Source organism: Taudactylus pleione, unplaced genomic scaffold (genome assembly GCF_031769625.1).
Source record: "Taudactylus pleione unplaced genomic scaffold, aTauple2 ptg000070l, whole genome shotgun sequence".
NCBI classification, from domain to species: domain Eukaryota; kingdom Metazoa; phylum Chordata; class Amphibia; order Anura; family Myobatrachidae; genus Taudactylus; species Taudactylus pleione.
Window position 1 is genome coordinate 21,153,161 of NW_028284472.1, and position 18,309 is coordinate 21,171,469.

An 18,309-nucleotide genomic window follows, 5' to 3' on the forward strand; every position below is an offset into this window, starting at 1 on the left:
TATTTTTTTGCTAGGTACTGTAAAACCGAGGGGTCTGAATAACCATCTGTCATGATGTACTGAGGGCCTGATTCAGAGCCGGATGCTGTGAGCAGAGCGCTCGCTCTGAATCAGGGCCCTACTACCTAAAAATGGAGCGGCCTCCTGGCCGCTCGCATAGCTGTGGGTGACCACCCACAGCATATGCGAGTGGCCAAAAAGATGATCGTGATGGTCAAGACCATCACGACCATCGGGCTTTCGACGAGACCCTGCGGTAGGGTCTTGGTGACCGCAAGCCCTGGAGTGATTTTGGCTCTATCAGAGCCAAAATCACTCCCACTGACATCACTAGTGATGTCAGTGGGGCCGGACCCAGACGGTAGGTGTTCCCATGGGAACGCCTCCGTCTGGCAGCCACGCCCCCGGCACGCCCACCAAAGGGGGCGTGCTGTCAGTCACCGTCGACAGCACGCCCCCTTTGGTGCGAGACCCGGAGCGACAGCTTGGCTGTCGCTGTCCGGGTCTCGTGCATGCGCACGATGGAGCTCCCTCCGTCGTGCGCATGCGCATTGGGGTAACATCGACCCGCTTGCGAGCGTCCTGCGCTCGCTTGCGGGTCTGAATGACCCCCTGTATTTCTTTAGAGTTTATGTATGCTCTTGATATTTAAGAATACACCATTTATTTATATGCAATAAAGATCTACTATTATTAGATGATATATTAGTAGGCTTTCTGTAGGAATATTTTTTTTGTATTATTATCTATGGTCTCCTATATTTTAACATAATAATAGATCTTTTAGAATTAGGGATTTGATATACTGTATAAACTTTGCCTATGTAGTATTACGTGCAGATATTTGGATATACTGGTGATATTATATGGTTTTCGTATAGTGGGCCTGATTCAGAGGCGCTCGCTATTTGCGAGCGCTCGCTCTGAATCAGGGCGAACGGGTCTGAATCAGGCCCAGTGTATTTATATTGTGGTTTGTTGTATCTATTTTGGGTACTTCTGTGCCATTTTATTGTTATGTGTTTATATATGTACATTACTTTGTTTGTATTTGGTGCAGGGTTCACTTGTTTAAAGGTGCACCGGGTTAAGGGGCAACGGAAGCAGGTCCCGGGATGCACTTTACCGTAAGTTACCGGAGGTCCTGTAGGTACCACTGACGGAGCCTGCGTGGGTCCGGCGTCCTGATCACAGGGATGGTATTTAAGGTAAGACTTGGGTCTTTTGTTGTATACTGTAACCCGAAATGTTGAAACTACAGTATGGGACTATGGGGTCTAGTCATCATCACTTTCAATTGTAAAAATTAAGTGTTCGGGCCATTCATCAAGAAGGTAAAGCAGGAGAAAGCTGTCCCCATATACTAGAATTCATCAAGATCCAAAAATATAATATTTTTGGAACTTGATTGTGGGAGCATACGTCAACTTCAGATGCCGTTTGCTCCCAACCTGGGCTCACAACCTGCTCCTTCCCTATGGGAAGGAGTCCCAGTTGCAGACGGATCCTTTCGGATCCCTCCGCCCCTGTCCAGCTCCTTCCGCCGGATCTTGGGGCTCTTGTGCGCATGCGTGACCTATAGGTCACGCATGCGCACTAGCATCGCTGCTCCGAAAGGAGCTATGATACACTTCGGGGAGATAGCTGATTTTCGAATCAGTTGTCTCTGCGCTGGAGCAATAATGAACTGCTCCGGCTCTCGTATCGAATTAGAATGTAAATTATAGGGATCCGAATTGCTGAGAAAACAAATAGATTGCTATGGGTACGCTATTATTATTTGTTCTAGAAGTAGGGGAAGACCAGTTGATCTCCATGGTAGTTTGTGTTGCCAATACTGCACAATTGTGATAGAGTGTTAGGGGACCTCTATATGTTCGAAGGTGGTAGCAGTTAATACAGTATATGTATAGTAAAAAAAGTCACAGAGATAGAATATTCAGTGTGAGTATTACATTTGAATATTCAGCTCTGCCCTCACTATATTGTTATGTAGGTATCATGGTCCTGAAGGTGTGTGATTCAATCAAGGTGAATCAAATTACTGGCACTGCCCATACTCAGTGCAAACTCAAGAATGCACACTGGGATATCTAAATATATATGGAATACAGTCATGAGGTCGACATTCACAATGTTGATATCAGAATATTGACACCACAATGTCGACATGCAATATGTCAACATTCTCTGAATGTTGACATGTTCACAATGTCAATATCTGAAATGTCGACATGTGAAATCCTACCATTCTCAGAATGTCAACATTAGGGTTAGTTACTAGTGGGAGGTTAGACTTAGGCTGCAGGAGGGAGGTTATGGTTAGTCACTAGGGGGAGGTTAGACTTAGGCTGCAGGAGGGAGGTTATGGTTAGACACTAGTGCGAGGTTAGACTTAGGCTGCAGGAGGGAGGTTATGGTTAGTCACTAGGGGGAGGTTAGACTTAGGCTGCAGGAGGGAGGTTATGGTTAGTCACTAGGGGGAGGTTAGACTTAGGCTGCAGGAGGGAGGTTATGGATAGTCACTAGCGGGAGGTTAGACTTAGGCTGCAGGAGGGAGGTTATGGTTAGTCACTAGGGGGAGGTTAGACTTAGGCTGCAGGAGGGAGGTTATGGTTAGTCACTAGTGGGAGGTTAGACTTAGGCTGCAGGAGGGAGGTTATGGTTAGTCACTAGTGGGAGGTTAGACTTAGGCTGCAGGAGGGAGGTTATGGTTAGTCACTAGTGTGAGGTTAGACTTAGAGGTTAGGGTTAGGTACTAGGTGGATGGTTAGGGGTAGATATAGGTGAAGAAAAATTACCACCATGGGCGTCAAGAGCAGCGCTGGGCCCGGGGATGTGACCTAATCATGGGAGGTGTGGCTACTCCCCCTTAGGCTGCGCGCTGGGGAGGGAGGTACTGTGAGCCCCTCAGCTCGGCACAAAGCCATGGGTGGGCGCTATCAGTGTGAATGCTCCCCTCACAGGCATAGGAGACTGCTGCGGCTTTCACTCAGCAGCCGTGAGCAGTCTCCCACTGCTGCGTGTGCAGGACTGCTGTGAGATAAAATGGAGGGGGGGCAGTGCAGGACCCGGGCCCTCGCTAGGCCCCACTAGCAAGATCGGGCCCGGGTAATTAGTACCCACCCCCCCTCTCGGCGCCCGTGCTTAACACATCTGCCGCTCCATCAGTATCTGCGTCAGAACTACTTCACAGGTGACTGCCGGGACCCGTGTAACATCACAGGAGATGCTGCTGCCAGGAGCAAATAAGTCACTGCTAGACCACTATGGATGTTTTGTCAACAGGACTAGGGTAAGGGTTCCATTTCCTGGGGTAAACGGTTGCACTTGTCATGTTGCATCAAAGTGGACTGTCCGGCTCTAGGTAAACATAATGTTTCTCTTGCTCAGAGTGGTAGGACCTAATGTCCTTCCCACAAAGTAGAAGTTTTAGCATCACTTACATTTAATAAGCACATTGTCTCTCAACAGGCCTCTGACCTGTCAACAGGTCTCTGACCCCAGGCAGTGTCCTGTGGTATTTGGCACCATGACGTTAGCAGCAGATCCTTTAAGTTCTGTAAGTTGCGATGTGGGGCCTCCATGGCTCAGACTAGTTTTTCTAGCACTTCACACAGATGCTCCATCGGATTAAGATCTGGGGTATTTGGAGGCCAAGTCAACACTTTGATCTCTTTATCATGTTCCTCAAAGCATTCCTGAAAAATGTCTGCAGTGTGGCAGGACGCAATATCCTCCTGGAAGAAGCCACCGGCATCAAGGAATACCATTGCCATGAAGGGGTGTACTTGGTCCGCAACAATGTTTAGGTAGGCATATGTGTCGAAGTACCACCCACATAAATGCCAGCAGAACATTGCCCAGAGCATCACACTGCCGGCTTCTCTTCCTAAAGTGCAGGGATAGGGAAGTCCCCCGGAATTATTTGGTCTGGCCCTCTGAGTTTTTTTTTGCTTGCCTCATCTGGCTAGAAGGGTGCCTAGAATGGCACCCTACAGCCAGAATCTATGCAGCAGTGCCACATGGAGCATCCTTAGGACACTTCAGATGGTCACACCACTGCCCTTAGAGCTCCCCAGAGCTTCCTGAGGATGCTCCGGGCATTGCTGTAATCACCGGTGATTGTGGCCCCGCCCCATGTGACATCACACGGAGGGGTGTGGCCTGCACCAGGCCCGCAAATAATATTATATATATAAAAATGGCTGTTGGCGGAATAAAGGTTCCCCACCCCTGCTATAGTGCATCCTGGTTCCATCTCTTCCCCAGGTAAAGTCCGCACATGCATCCAGCTGTCTACATGATTCATAGGACCGGGCCACCTTCTCCCAATGCTCAATGGTCCATTTTTGATGCTTGAATGCCCATTGTAGGTGCTTTTGGCAGTGGACAGGGGTCAGCATGGGCACTCTGACTGGTCTGCGACCTGGCAGCCCCATGCACTGCAAGCTGCAATGCCCTGTGTGTTCAGACACCTTTATTTCATACAAAAAGGAGAGAAAGAAACTCTTTTTTTTGTGGGGACACTTCTTAGTTATATACAGTTAAAATCAACCGCCATGGCCGTCCGGAGTCTACTGCACATGCGCAGAACACCGGGGAAATGACCACGGCGGCCATTTTCCGGTGTTCTGAGCAGCGCTGACACCCCACGCGGGACCACGGACAGGTAAGTTTAAAATAATATGGGTGCAGTGTGTGCGGTGCGGGGCCCCCTGGAGCCGGGGGCCCGCGTGTCCCACACACACTGCACCTATTATAGATATGCCACTGCAAGTAATGTTTAGTCAGCCCCATAGTACTCACCAATATAAACTAATCTCAGCAAGATTTATTATCCCACCAGATACAATGTTAGATATCTCTTGGATACAATGTTGCAGAATAATGATTCACTGGCTAATGGGTAGCATTGAATTTGTGAAGCATTATATTATCATATTAGATCGATATGTAGACAGTGAAGTTATGGATATAATAAATATTTTTCAGTCTTATATCTTATTAGTGAAATAAAATAGTTTTCACTTTGCACAAGACCTCAGCAGTGAACTGAATTTCATTAACCAATAACATATGCACATATTGCTGTCTCTGCGGAATTTCTCCCATGAAATAATGAGTATGTAAACAAAGTTTAGAAAAGATACGCAAACGGTGGATGGATTTACTGCAGTGCAATAATGTAAGCAACTGCGTACAAATATACAGAGGTGGTCGGAGATGCATCAATAATCGTCCATCTGAGTAACAATATGGTTACGCAGTATGGTCGAGGGAACTGAGAAGCTGGCATCATATTTTCGGCGCATGAGATCGCAGTTGTAGGCAAATAAACACCCCAAAAACGGTTACGACACAACCCCATGTTTGCCACAACTCTCTTACCTCCCGTCTGTCAATCCCTTGCAAATAAATCCTCACTGCTACTGTAGACGCATTTGATCTCAATTCAATTGCCGCATGTTCACATTACGGCTAAGATGCATGCGCAGTTCACCGATAATCGCCCAGCTGCGTGAATATTAAAATAGCGACCACATCAAAATCAGACCCACAGTGTGTTATGCTAGAGAGGTGCTGCAGCAGCTGAGGTTAAGAATTGTCTTTTGATTGTCAAGTGTAACACAGTTTGCTGGTTATTCACCGTAGAAAGTTATTGATAAAGGTGCCTACACACTTAGCGATTTTTTCCACGATTTGCCCGATTCTGATGCATTGTGTAAATTATGCTGAAATCGTGAGAGTCTACTTACGATCACGATGCCAATGCGCGTCCCCGCAGGTCGTACATAGCATCTTCAGATCTGCCGTGCTGTAGGGCAGATCTGACAATCTCAGTCACGATGCACTGGAATAGTTAGGAGGCACGATAGATCGTTTGTCACATTGGACAGTTTTTAACACCAAATCGTGTCCACGACTGCTGGGGAGCTACTGGGGAGAGTTCAAGGGGAAACCGGACACATCGTCGGATCGTGAGCACATCGCCAAGTGTGTAGGCACCTTTAGAATCCAGTACCTTCTACTGTAATCTTTATTGTGTGGCATTGCATGTAATTTGTATGGTGCACTGATCCAGTCATCTGTACGGTGATAATTATTCTTGTTCATTCATTCATTGATTCAAATATAGCATTGCTTTATTTTATTATTTGGACATAGACGTCCTTAGTCACTACTCTGCTGACAATATATCTGCCAGATGTCACGTTGAGTCATTTTATTGTGTACAGGCCTAACCTTTCTACTACAATGTTGAAGGGAGATCCGGTGGAGTCTTTGCCAGGAGAAAGGAAGATCCACTGGGGCTGCCGTCTCTGCTGTAAGGTACAATCTATACCTAACTTATTTGTGCCTACACTTCCATACGTTTTAGGGTGCCATACTTGTGTCAACTCATGCTGGTGTGTGGCAGAGGCAGGTTCGCCCTTCATGAGACCCTAGGCAAGTTACTAGTCTGGGACATCCCCACCCGTCCCTACAAGAAAAAAGAAATAAATAAAAACTCTACATAAACTAAAAATATTCTGCAAGGAATAAAGCATTTTTTTGAAGAATTCTAATCTGCTGAAAGAACAGATATTGTGGCAACAAAAGTACCGCCAAAATACCCGTGCTGTGCATATAGGGAAGCTTTAGTGGCGTATTTTATTAGCGTCAGGGTTTTCACCAGTGACAGCAGCATTTTAAAGAAGAAAAATAATGGAACAACAGAAGATTGTGCTCACCCGGCATGCTCAGGTGTCTCCTGATCACCCGGCATGCTCAGGTTTCTCCTCACCACTTCTGATCATCGCCCAGCAGGACTCCATCTCCTTCAGGAGAAAGGAAGAGGAAGGTACTATAAGGGGAGCGGGAGGCAGGGCCGAAATTAGGATTTTAGTCACCCGGGGCAAAGCAGTAATTTGGCGCGCCCCCCCCCCCTCCATGTATTGATATTACTGATTGTTTTACTGCACCTCCCAAACACCCTCTCTTTACAATAATTTTACTTACCCATAAAAGCACAGAAAAAGCCTCTCACCTCACAGCCCTCCTCATCACAGCCTCACACTGCAAAGCCCTCATCACAGCCCCTCACTGCAAAGCCCTCATCACAGCCCCTCACTGCAAAGCCCTCTTCACAGCCCTCCTTATCAAGGGTCCCTCACACTACAGCCCCTCATACCACATCCCCTCACTACACAGAGCTGCCTCACTACACAAAGGCCCTCACTAAACACAGCCCCTCACTATACACAGCCCTCCCTGCAAAGCCCTCATCACAGCCCTCCTTATCAAGGGTCCCTCACACCACAGCCCCTCACTACACAGTGCTGCCTCACTACACACAGCCCCTCACTACACACAGCCCTCCCTCACTGCACAGCGCTCCTTCACTGCACAGACCTCCCTCACTGAACAGGCCCCCTCACCAAACAGCCCCCTCACTGAAAAGCTCCTCTCATCTTCCCACCAGCAACAGCATACTTACCTGCTGGCTCTTGCACAGCAGCGGACTGGAGGCGGCGCCAGCGCCGTGTGGACTGGAGGCGCTTTAATCGTGATGGATGGGCCTAACGCCGCAGCCATCCTCAGCGCAGGGCACTGTGAGTATGGACTGGGAGAGATGTCATGACATCTCTCCCAGTCCCAGTGATCGCGCTGAGCGAAAAAAATTGTGGGTCCCAGGGACCCCTCACTTTGAAAAATTGGGGTCCTACTCCACTGTTTTTGGGTCCCATCACATATTATGGGGGTTGAGGGCAGGAAGCAGTTGGGACAGTGCTGGGGCAGATAGCAGTTGGGGGTACAGTGGGTTAAGGACAAGCAGCAGTTGGGATAGAGCTGGGGCAAGAGGGGAGTTAGGGCAGGCAGAGCTGGGGGTAGGGAGGGATAAGTACAACCAGCAGTTGCGACAGTGATGGGGGCAAGGAGGGGGCTAGGGTCAGGTAGTGCTGGAGGTAGGAAGGGGTAAAGGGTGGATAGCAGCTGTGGCAGTACTGGGGGCAAAGAAGAGGTTAGGGGCAGGCAGTACTAAGGGTAGAGAGGGGGGACAAGGGTAGATAGCTGGGATAGCGTTGGGACAAAGGGGAGGTTAGGGACAGGCAGTGCTGGGGGTAAGGTGTTTATACTGTGGAACTGCAAAGTAATTTTCAGTATCCATCCTGACAGCTGCACACTACCACTAAGGTAGTTTACAGTAAGGAAAATCCAGTATCCCTGCCTATAGTGATGTGTATTTATTATGGAAATAAACACAGTATGGGGGTAACCTATGGCCTGTGGAGCGATTTCAAAGATTGTCTGGGGTTTTGATTAGTATTAGATGGTCACTATGGACCAGGACACCTTTGTATTGAGCACTGACTAAGGACACTAAATCCAGTGGCAGCTGGAGAATGGAGTGCTAGCTCTGTAGCTCACAGCAGGTATAGGTGTCTCAGAGGAATGACAGCATCATATTTATTGCTCTGAAGAAAATGCTTTATATGAATAATCCAGATGCCCTATGGTGGGATTATTTCCCGGCGATAAATATTTTCCATATAATCTTTAATCCTCAGCCCAGAATAAGTGCCAAGGGCACGGGACTAATGCCCCCTACTGCAGTAAACAGAAAGAACCCCCAGGGGTCAGCACTGCACATACTCAGCAATCACTGAGCGCTGTCCCCTACATACACACGTGGGAGGGGGGGGGGGGAAGTAAAACACGGGGTGCACCCCCTCCAATTTACCCACCCTGCCTGGAGCCACTATCACCCCTCTTCCATACCCTCGGGGGCACCAGGGCATGATCCCCCATAATGTACAGAGCAACTTCCTGCACACATATACACAGGACACGTAAATACTGTGCAGGCACTGACCACAAGAGCTGGCACAGGGAGGTAGATTGCCAGTTCTTGTGATCAGTGCCTGCGCAGTATGTACGTGTCCTGTCCCCCGGCTCTCCTCACATGTGCAGCAGGACTTAACTATAAGCATATACGCTGTTACTAATGTAACAGTGTGTATGCATCATGACTCACCTGCCCCTACATGATGTGCTGCCAGTCTGCAGGAGGTGGAAGTCCGCGGGGAGGGGGGGGAGCCACGGAGCAGGGGTGGGAGGTTTAGTAGAGAATAGGCACGGAGAGAGTCCGAGGTAGCGGGGAGTGATAGCGGCAGAAGGCGCCGGAGGACACGGGGATTCTGGGAGCTGTAGTTCTCGGTCTGTGTCCAGCGGGGGAGGAGACACTTCCAGCAGCAATAGGCTGATGAGAATCTGCCGGCGGCGATTGGTTGAGGAGACGCCGCCGGCGGTGATGATTGGCTGCTGTGGCACTGCACACATAGCGGGTCCTCTAGGACCCGCTGAGTTTTAGAAACTGGGACCCCAACTTCCTGTAGCGCGTATTTTGCGAACCCTGAGTCCCAAGAGACACTGCAGGAGTCAGGGGAGGGGGAACAGCAGCAGCAAGCTGCCTGCTGCCATGTGTTATGGTAGCGGTGCGCACAGCAGAGGAAGAGCCGGGCCCACCGCTACTGATACTTGTGGCACCAGAGTGGACATCAGTGAGGCGCCCGGTGCACATGACCCCTCAGCCCCCCCCTAGTTGCGGCCCTGGCGGGAGGGACAGGTGAAAATAGAAAAGGGGTGGCGGAATGAGGGGCAGGGTAAGAGGAACAGTAGTAGGGGCAAAAAGGAAAGGTGGGTGGTGGGGGATGAATTATAGAATTAGGTGGGGGGATAGAATTAAAAGGAGTAATGGCAGACGCAGGCAAAGGAAAAACAAAAGCCAGACACACAAACAAAGATGATACAGAGACATACTGGGGCCTGGGGAGACATGGAGACATACACACTGCTGGTGGGAGGAGGGGAATATGGAGACATACACATTGCTGGTTGGGGGAGGGGGACATGGAGACATACACACTGCTGGTGGGGGGAGGGGGCATGGAGACATACACACTGCTGGTGGGGAGAGGGGGACATGGAGACATACACACTGCTGGTGGGGGGAGGGGGGCATGGAGATATACACACTACTGGTGGGAGGAGGGGGACATGGAGACATACACACTACTGGTGGGAGGAGGGGGACATGGAGACATACACATTGCTGGTTGGGGGAGGGGGACATGGAGACATACACACTGCTGGTGGGAGGAGGGGGACATGGAGACATACACACTGCTGGTGGGGAGAGGGGGACATGGAGACATACACACTGCTGGTGGGGGGAGGGGGCATGGAGACATACACACTGCTGGTGGGGGGAGGGGGACATGGAGACATACACACTGCTGGTGGGGGGAGGGGGACATGGAGACATACACACTGCTGGTGGGGGGAGGGGGCATGGAGACATACACACTGCTGGTGGGAGGAGGGGGACATGGAGACATACACCCTGCTGGTGGGGGGAGGGGGACATGGAGACATACACACTGCTGGTGGAGAGAGGGGGATATGGAGACATACACACTGCTGGTGGGGGGAGGGGGCATGGAGACATACACACTGCTGGTGGAAGGAGGGGGACATGGAGACATACACACTGCTGGTGGGAGGAGGGGGACATGGAGACATACACACTGCTGGTGGGGGGAGGGGGACATGGAGACACACACTGCTGGTGAGGGAGGGGGACATGGAGACATACACACTACTGGTGGGGGAGGGGGACATGGAGACATACACACTACTGGTGGGGGAGGGGGACATGGAGACATACACTCAGACTACGGGAGACAGGCAGGCATATAATGGAAGTAGAGAGAGCAGGACAAGGACAGAGATGCTGAGGAAGCACAGAGGGGAGGAGGAGGAGCACAGGTTACTTACTGTAGTGTGTGGCCATAGATGTTATTCTTGAATGGATAAGCCGTCATCTTCCACTGTCACTACATGCTGGGGGCAGCGCTAAAGGTGATGGGCACAATGCATCAGTGCACCCCCCGACACCACGCCCACCGCCTAAAGGCAGCAGTGTTAGCTTGTTTCAGCGGCGGATTCTCTTCCACAGAGCAACAAGCTGAAGCCAGCAACCGGCAGCTGTCCTATCAATGCAGTGGCAGCCTGTCGGGGCCCTCCATTATACGGCCCTGTCGGCGGTCCCCCTGGAACTGCTTGTGTTGCCTAGCGGTAAATCCACTACTGGTGTGTGGTGTGTTTGGGGTATAATAATTAAAGGTGGCACAAAAATTATAGGTGAGTTCAGAAAGGAACAACAATAACTGGAGGAATTACCCCCTAAACACTCATGGGCAAAATCTGCCAGAGGTATGTACAAAGCTCTATGCAATAAAAATGAAGTCAATTTTCAACAGACCAGTTTTGAAAATCTCTTTCTCTAGTTACAGCTAATGTCTTACATCCATATAGAATTGAATCATACCTACAGTAGCTGGACCATTACTAGGTGTGTTTTATCATCGAGCTATCTGTCTCTTTGTATAATAATCCACACAATACTATCATTCAGTATGAAAGTCTTATTAGCACACAAAGGGCAACTTCCCATTACATTTCCTTACCTAAGTGTGGTGTCAGATAGACTCCTGCCTTCATATCGTTCAATTGCTCCCAAGCTGACGCATCAAAGTAAGCGGGACCTGCTCATTCCCTGTAACATGGAAGCAATTATATTCAGAAGATGCTACATGTAATTGCTCCTGTTTGACAAGGGCAATATAATTCACAACTCACTTCAAGGTGATGGGACCTCGGTGAACACTACCACTTTTCTCGATGGGAAAGCTCTTGCATTTAAAGCACCCATCCTATGCTCACATTAAAGGTAAGAATAAGAGTGCTTTGGAAGTTTTTTCATACTGTACATGTGTTGGTAGGGTTTATAGAAGATTACTACAAAAATAAAGAAAATGAACCAAAAAATCCTGTAAATCCATATGGCTTGACCTTTGCTGAGGGCCTGATCCAGCAAGGAATGCAGGCTAGCAGCCACACGCAACCGGCCACTGCGAGGATATGCTAATCAATGCATACGCACGGAGACAGCAGCATAAGATGCAGATGCCCAGCCCTATATTAATCCGCCCATCTCCCTTTACTCAAAGCCTGATAGCGTAAACATCGGTAACATGGAGAACCATCAACACATTTGCATAATAGTGGTTGACCAGACCTCGCGCAGAATCTTGGCAACTTCCTGTGTGCACAGAGGGCCTGATTCTGACCCGGTCGCAAGCGTTGTGCACTCGCAACTGGGTCGATGGGGGGCCCGTGCGCCAGGGGGGGGCAGTGCTCATGCGCACGACGGAGCCGGGCCCGTCACTCCGGGTCTTGTACCAAAGGGGGCGTGCTGTCGATGTTGAGTGACAGCACGCCCCCTTTGGTGGGCGGGCCCTGGGAGTGGCTGCCCAAACGGAGGCACTCCCATGTGAACGCTATGCGAGCGGCCAGGAGGCCGTTCTAAAAAAAAAATAGCCCGGCCCTGATTCAGAGCGAGCGCTCTGTCAGAGCGTCCGGCTCTGAATCAGGGTCTGAGTCTCATTACTGAGTATGGCACAGCAGTGGCTAATTTATGCACGCTCCTAAAACAGCGTCCCAAAGCACAGGCACGCCTGCGGTCACCTGACCACTCCCCGTCACCACCCACAAACAGCACTTCCTATCAATCAATATCAAAAGGGGTCTGCGTGCACGCTGCGTGTAGTCTGTGTAAGCTTAACCGACCGCACTGGCTAATTCGCGCACGCGCTGTGCGATGCATACACATGCACAGTACAAAACCATCGGCCAAGTGCGTGCGTTCTCTTCTGTGCGTTGCTTGCTGAATCAGGCCCTGAGTCCATAAATGCCACCATGTTTTTTTGAGTGCCACATCATGTAAACCATCTATAAGAGGCCATTACTTTAGCATGGCCGCTACAGAAACACAAGTTCCAGGAATATGGGAGCGCAACAGAATTCTGGAAATAAGTAAATAGTATTGTCCTTAGGATATTGGAACAGATAGGAGGAATAAGGATGACCTCTGTAAGATGAGGTAGATGTTGGGTCATGCAGTTGACCAGAGACATTTCTAGGGGCGGGCGACCTGTGCAATCGCAATTAGCGCGCCGCCTCTGACCCCTGCTGTAGAAATAGCATGAGAACTTCCGGGCGCCCGCTGAGATTCAGTTACCAGCGGGCGCCCGGCCCCATCCCCGCAGAGCAGCCGGAGACTGAGGCTGGAGCTCACGCGTGAGCTCCGGCTCCCGTAGTGTGCACTATGGAAGAAACGTCATTACGTCTTTCCCATAGTGCAGAGAAGCAGCCGAGCAGATGGCAGAGCGGGGCTTAAGGTAAGTATTAGTCTATTTTTTTTCAGTGTAAAGGCAGCTTTTGCTTGGGACAATACTTGGGGGAGGCACTACCACTGGGGGCACCCTGGCACTACTACTGGGGACATTACAAGGGGGGCACTTCTACTGGGGGATACACTACTACTGGGGGCACCCGGGCACTACTACTAGGGATATTACAAGGAGGGCACTTCTACTGGGGAAAGCACTACTACTGGGGGCACCCGGGTACTACTACTTGGGACATTACTCGGGGGGCACTTCTACTGGGGGCATTGCTTAGGAGGCACCACTACTGGGGGAATTACTCAGGGCCCAGGGGCACTACTACTGGGGGCATTACTCTGGGGGCACTACTACTTGGGGCACTACTACAGAGGAAGCATTACTATTGGGGACACTAATACAGAGGCATTAATACTGGGGAATTTATACAGGGGACACTACTACAGGGGACATTACTATTGGGGGCAATACAACTGGGGACACTACTACTGGGGCACTACAACAAGGATCATTACTATTGGGGGCATTACTGAAGGGGCCACTACCACAGAGGGCATTACTACAGGGGACATGACTACAGAGGGCACTACTAATGGGGGCATGGCATAGGGGGCACCACTCCTGGGGGCACTACTACTGGGTGCACTGCATAAAGGGCACCACTACTGTGGGTTCTGCATAAGTTGCACTACCACTGTGGACTGCATAACGGGCATAAATACAGGAGGCACTGCATATGGGGACAACTACAGGGGGCACTGCCTAATGGCACTTTTGCCTGAGAGCCAGTGGGGGGAAGCCTAAGACCTGTCGGGCTGTAATGACAAGGGAGGGGGCTGACAAGGGAGGGGGCTGGAATGAAATGTGTATTATGTGAATCTTGTTTTTTCAATGTGTTTTATGTGGTTCTGGATTTCAAAATGTATTTTATGTGGTTTTGGATTTAATAATGTATTTGAGGTGGATGTGGTTTTAAAACGTAGTTTATGTGGCTCTGGCTTTTCCAATATATTTTATGTGGAAGTGGTTTGTTGCAGTGTATTTCTGCAGTGGCTTTTTCAGTGTATTTTATGTGGACCTGGCTTATTTCAGTGTATTTTATGTGGACCTGGCTTATTTCAGTGTATTTTATGTTGATCTGGCTTGTATTTTCAATGTGCTGGGCTCGCCCCCAACGCGACTAAAAACGGGTGTGATACAAGGTCATACTCCTGCAAATGTCACACCAAAGGCATGTACACACAAGCGTGGGCTTGTGACAGCTAGGCCACACCCCATTTTTTGAGCGCGCGCCTCTGTGCGCGCATGCTGTCAGTCTTTAGTTTAACTACATATATTTTTCAGCGCTTTGCCTATGACAGGTTGGCCACCCCTGGGCCCAGTAGTCACAGCGGCTGACATTCTGTGGTCCCTTACTGTGTTACCACACCCCCTCACGATGAGGCCACGCCCACTCCGCAATATTACTGCTTCTGGGGGGGGCGCATTTTGACTGCTCACACTGGGCGCCTCAGACCCTAGAAACTGCCCTGCAGTTGACCAAACATTCAAAATCGATAGAATATATTGTTAATGAGAAAGCATTCTGTTTTTATTTACTTCTGTGTATTAGTAGATATCCTGCTGACCTCCCTGCTAACACCAGAGGGCTTAATTTGGCAAATATGGGGTTTTGTTGATATTCACAATATTTCAGCTACACTTCAACTGATCTCTTTAAAATATCTAGTCAGTAGAGTTCCTAGTTTTCCCCAGCCCAGGGGATTGTGGGTGGTATTATTGACCTGTTTTGTGTCTTCTCACTGCCACTTCTCAAATGAGTCCCTAGATTTGGGATGTCGTAGCCTCTAGTTTGTTTCTTCTGTCTCTTCCTCAATGCTTAGGACTACAGAGAAGGAGGATACTTTCTCTCGTTCATGATTGGTGCTTTAATATTCTGATTTAAAAAGGAGTGTATGTGATCTTAAACTGCTGTAATGTAATTTTGGTATCCTGCCTTTCTCCTTTCACCAGCAATAATAGGCTATGGGGGTCTATGTAATATGCCTTGGAGAGAGATAAAGTGGACGGAGATAACCAACCAATCAGCTCCTAAATGTCATTTTTCAAACACAGGCCCCCATTTATCATCGATATTAAACACCAGTGCAATTTTTCGTTTAGTATCACCATGATACAGGCAAAAAATTTACTGGTATTTAACAAAACTTACCCCTCCAGCGAGGTCCCGCGAAGTCCTCGTCCTCAGCAAGGTCCTTCCCTGGGCTGATGGCAGCCTAATGCAGCCAGCGATGGGGCTCCAGTGTTAAGTGTATGCGCGGCGGTCCGTCTGCGCGTGTGCCTGACACCGGGACCCAGCAGTGCCTGGACGGCTTCGTTGAAGTCGGAAAGGCACAGTCATGTCTCCATTGCTGGTAATGGGGTTTACATCTCTCTCGCCATCTAAAAGAGGGCGAGAGCGATGCTTGACAAACATCGGTAATCTTAGATTACCACTGTTTGTTAAATACCAAAACCTGGCATAACCCCTTTAGCAAGCGCTAAAGGAGTTATGCTTCATTGATAAATGGGGGCAACAGTCTGTAAAGTGACAGGAGCTGATTGGTTGGTACTTAGTACATCTACCCCTATGTACATCAAGTGCATACATACGGTTTATTTACTCATTACTGTAACTGTATACATGTATTATATGTTATGACTCAGCTACTACTATGGTTGTTTGATTCTAGTCTCAAAGGAAAGTTTCCAGTGGTCAGGAAGGGATGAGAACTCAGGGCCCTGACCCCCAGCACTATCAGTGTGACAGTCACTCTGTCCTGCTTGCATTTCTGCCTGTCCTGTCAGTGAGTCTGGGTCCCAGTCCTGTCTAGGTTGTTTTGTGATGTAGTGTGTGTGTGTCAGTCCACCACCAAGCATGAGCATGTATAATATTGCCTATGATTGTATATTTGTAAGTTTACATCATTCTTCTAAGGGTTGAGACACACTAGGTAACCATGGAAACATAAAAGAATAGAATTTTAGTTGCAGTACATGGTGGATGCAGTGAGAACTCCCGTCTCTATGGTAAATGTGTCTTAGTGCATACCTAAAGCGCTGAACTAACCTGAAACCTACACTGGGGGAGATGAATCAAAGCTTCTAAAGCTTCTATAGATTCCAGCTAGCATTTACTGTATCAAGTATATTCTAAAAAACGAATAGGTAGAAGTTTATTGGTTGCTATGGGAAACTTCTCCACTTGTCCACTTCTCCATTCTTTAGGAGCTTTGGTACATCGTCCCCACTGTGAGGTGAGTGCAGCTAACTTCACAGCAGGACAGGTAAAGCATTATGTTATAGGGAAATATGTATCGAGCAGCGAAAAGAGTGCAGAAGTTGCCCATAGCAACCAATCAGCATCTGCCTGTCATTTTATAGAATGTACTTGATAAATGCTTCCTCAAAGCTGATTGGTTGCTTTTGGCAACTTCTCCACTTTTTTCTCTGCTTGATACATCAACCTCATGGGGGCATATTCAATTTGGAGCAAAAAGTCCCGTACTTTTCGTATGCCGGACTTTTCGCCGACATCGCTGGCAGATATGGGGAAATCAGCCTGACACCCCCCAAAAGATGCACTGACATGCGGGATCACTATGGATACCCCTGATTAGCCCTGCTGGAGGTATTTGGGGTGGTTAAATGCTCTCAATTGGTGCTATTTTGCGTCTTTGCACAAGTGGTGAAGATTGCATTTTGCAGTTTTTTGGGGCAAAATTAAGTAGTCCCAGCAAATTTGGGGTACATGAAAATGGGTATAAGCATGGTTAAAAATTGCTAAAGTGAGGTCTTAAAAAGCGTTAAAAATGCACCTTCAGGAAGCACATGCAATCAAAAAACACCTCCCCCATACTTGCAGACCCCCCCCAAGTCTATTTCGCTAGTTTATAAGTTTGTACCCCAACTTTAAACTTTTTCGCCCCCCTTTTCTAAGTAATTTTTCTGGATTGTTCTTTAATTCTCTTTTGAATTTTTTGACGCAGTTTACCTTTGGGGACCTGTCCTAAGGGTGCAGGGGTGGTTTCCCCGCCTTTGCACCCCAAAGCTGCAATTCTGCACTTTTTTCCGCCAGCTATTCACAGGCGAATCTTTTACGCCGGGTACATTGCATTGCGTTTTCGCACCGGTGAAAAGTTGCAACAATTGAATATGGGGATAAGTTTCCGCCGGCAAAAAGACGTCGCCGGCGAAACTTTTTTGCAAAAAGCGTCTTTTCGCCGCTAATTGAATACGGCCCACAGTCTGAAAAAAACAATTCACTTATATACTACTTATATCGTTTCATAAGATTGTGTGAATAAGCGACATTTGTATATCAAACAGGTTATATACAAAAAAGTGTCTGTTTTCGGTTCATTGCGGCAGTTTTTCTTTAAATTGTTCCTAAATGAAGCAGTTTAATAAGCGGCACAATATTTGTATAAGTGAATTAATAAATGTCTACGTACTTAGCAAGTCATACACAAATGTTAGGATGCTGAAGGAAAAGTGAAAGCACAATCTGAATGTGAGTGTTCACTTTAATGCACCTACTGACTGTTCATTTCTGTCAGTTCTCTGTCGACTACCACGCCAGATGGGTAGAAAGTGTTTTGCCATGAAATGCTTGGTAGGCACCTCTGTCAGCAAAGATTTTACATACCCTAAGGGCGCCGCGACACAGAGGGATTTTAACATCAAGCTTAACAAATGGCTCTTTCTCCACAAAACTAACAGTGTGTGCATGCTAGCATCACTTGCCTCAGCCACCTGCCCCCAGTAGTTCTATTAATTGTCATGTCAGATGTTATTGTTTTCTAACGTGTATAAAATATTCCTGTTTATAGTAGTTCAGGCGTGGAGCGGTGATCAATACATGAAGGCACCAGCAATACCTTGTAGTAGTGCAGCGGTTCTGGCATTAGAAGAAGAAAAATACCAGTGAAAAGACTATCAGAGATAATTCAGCAGCTTTCTCTAGTCCAGGGGTCTT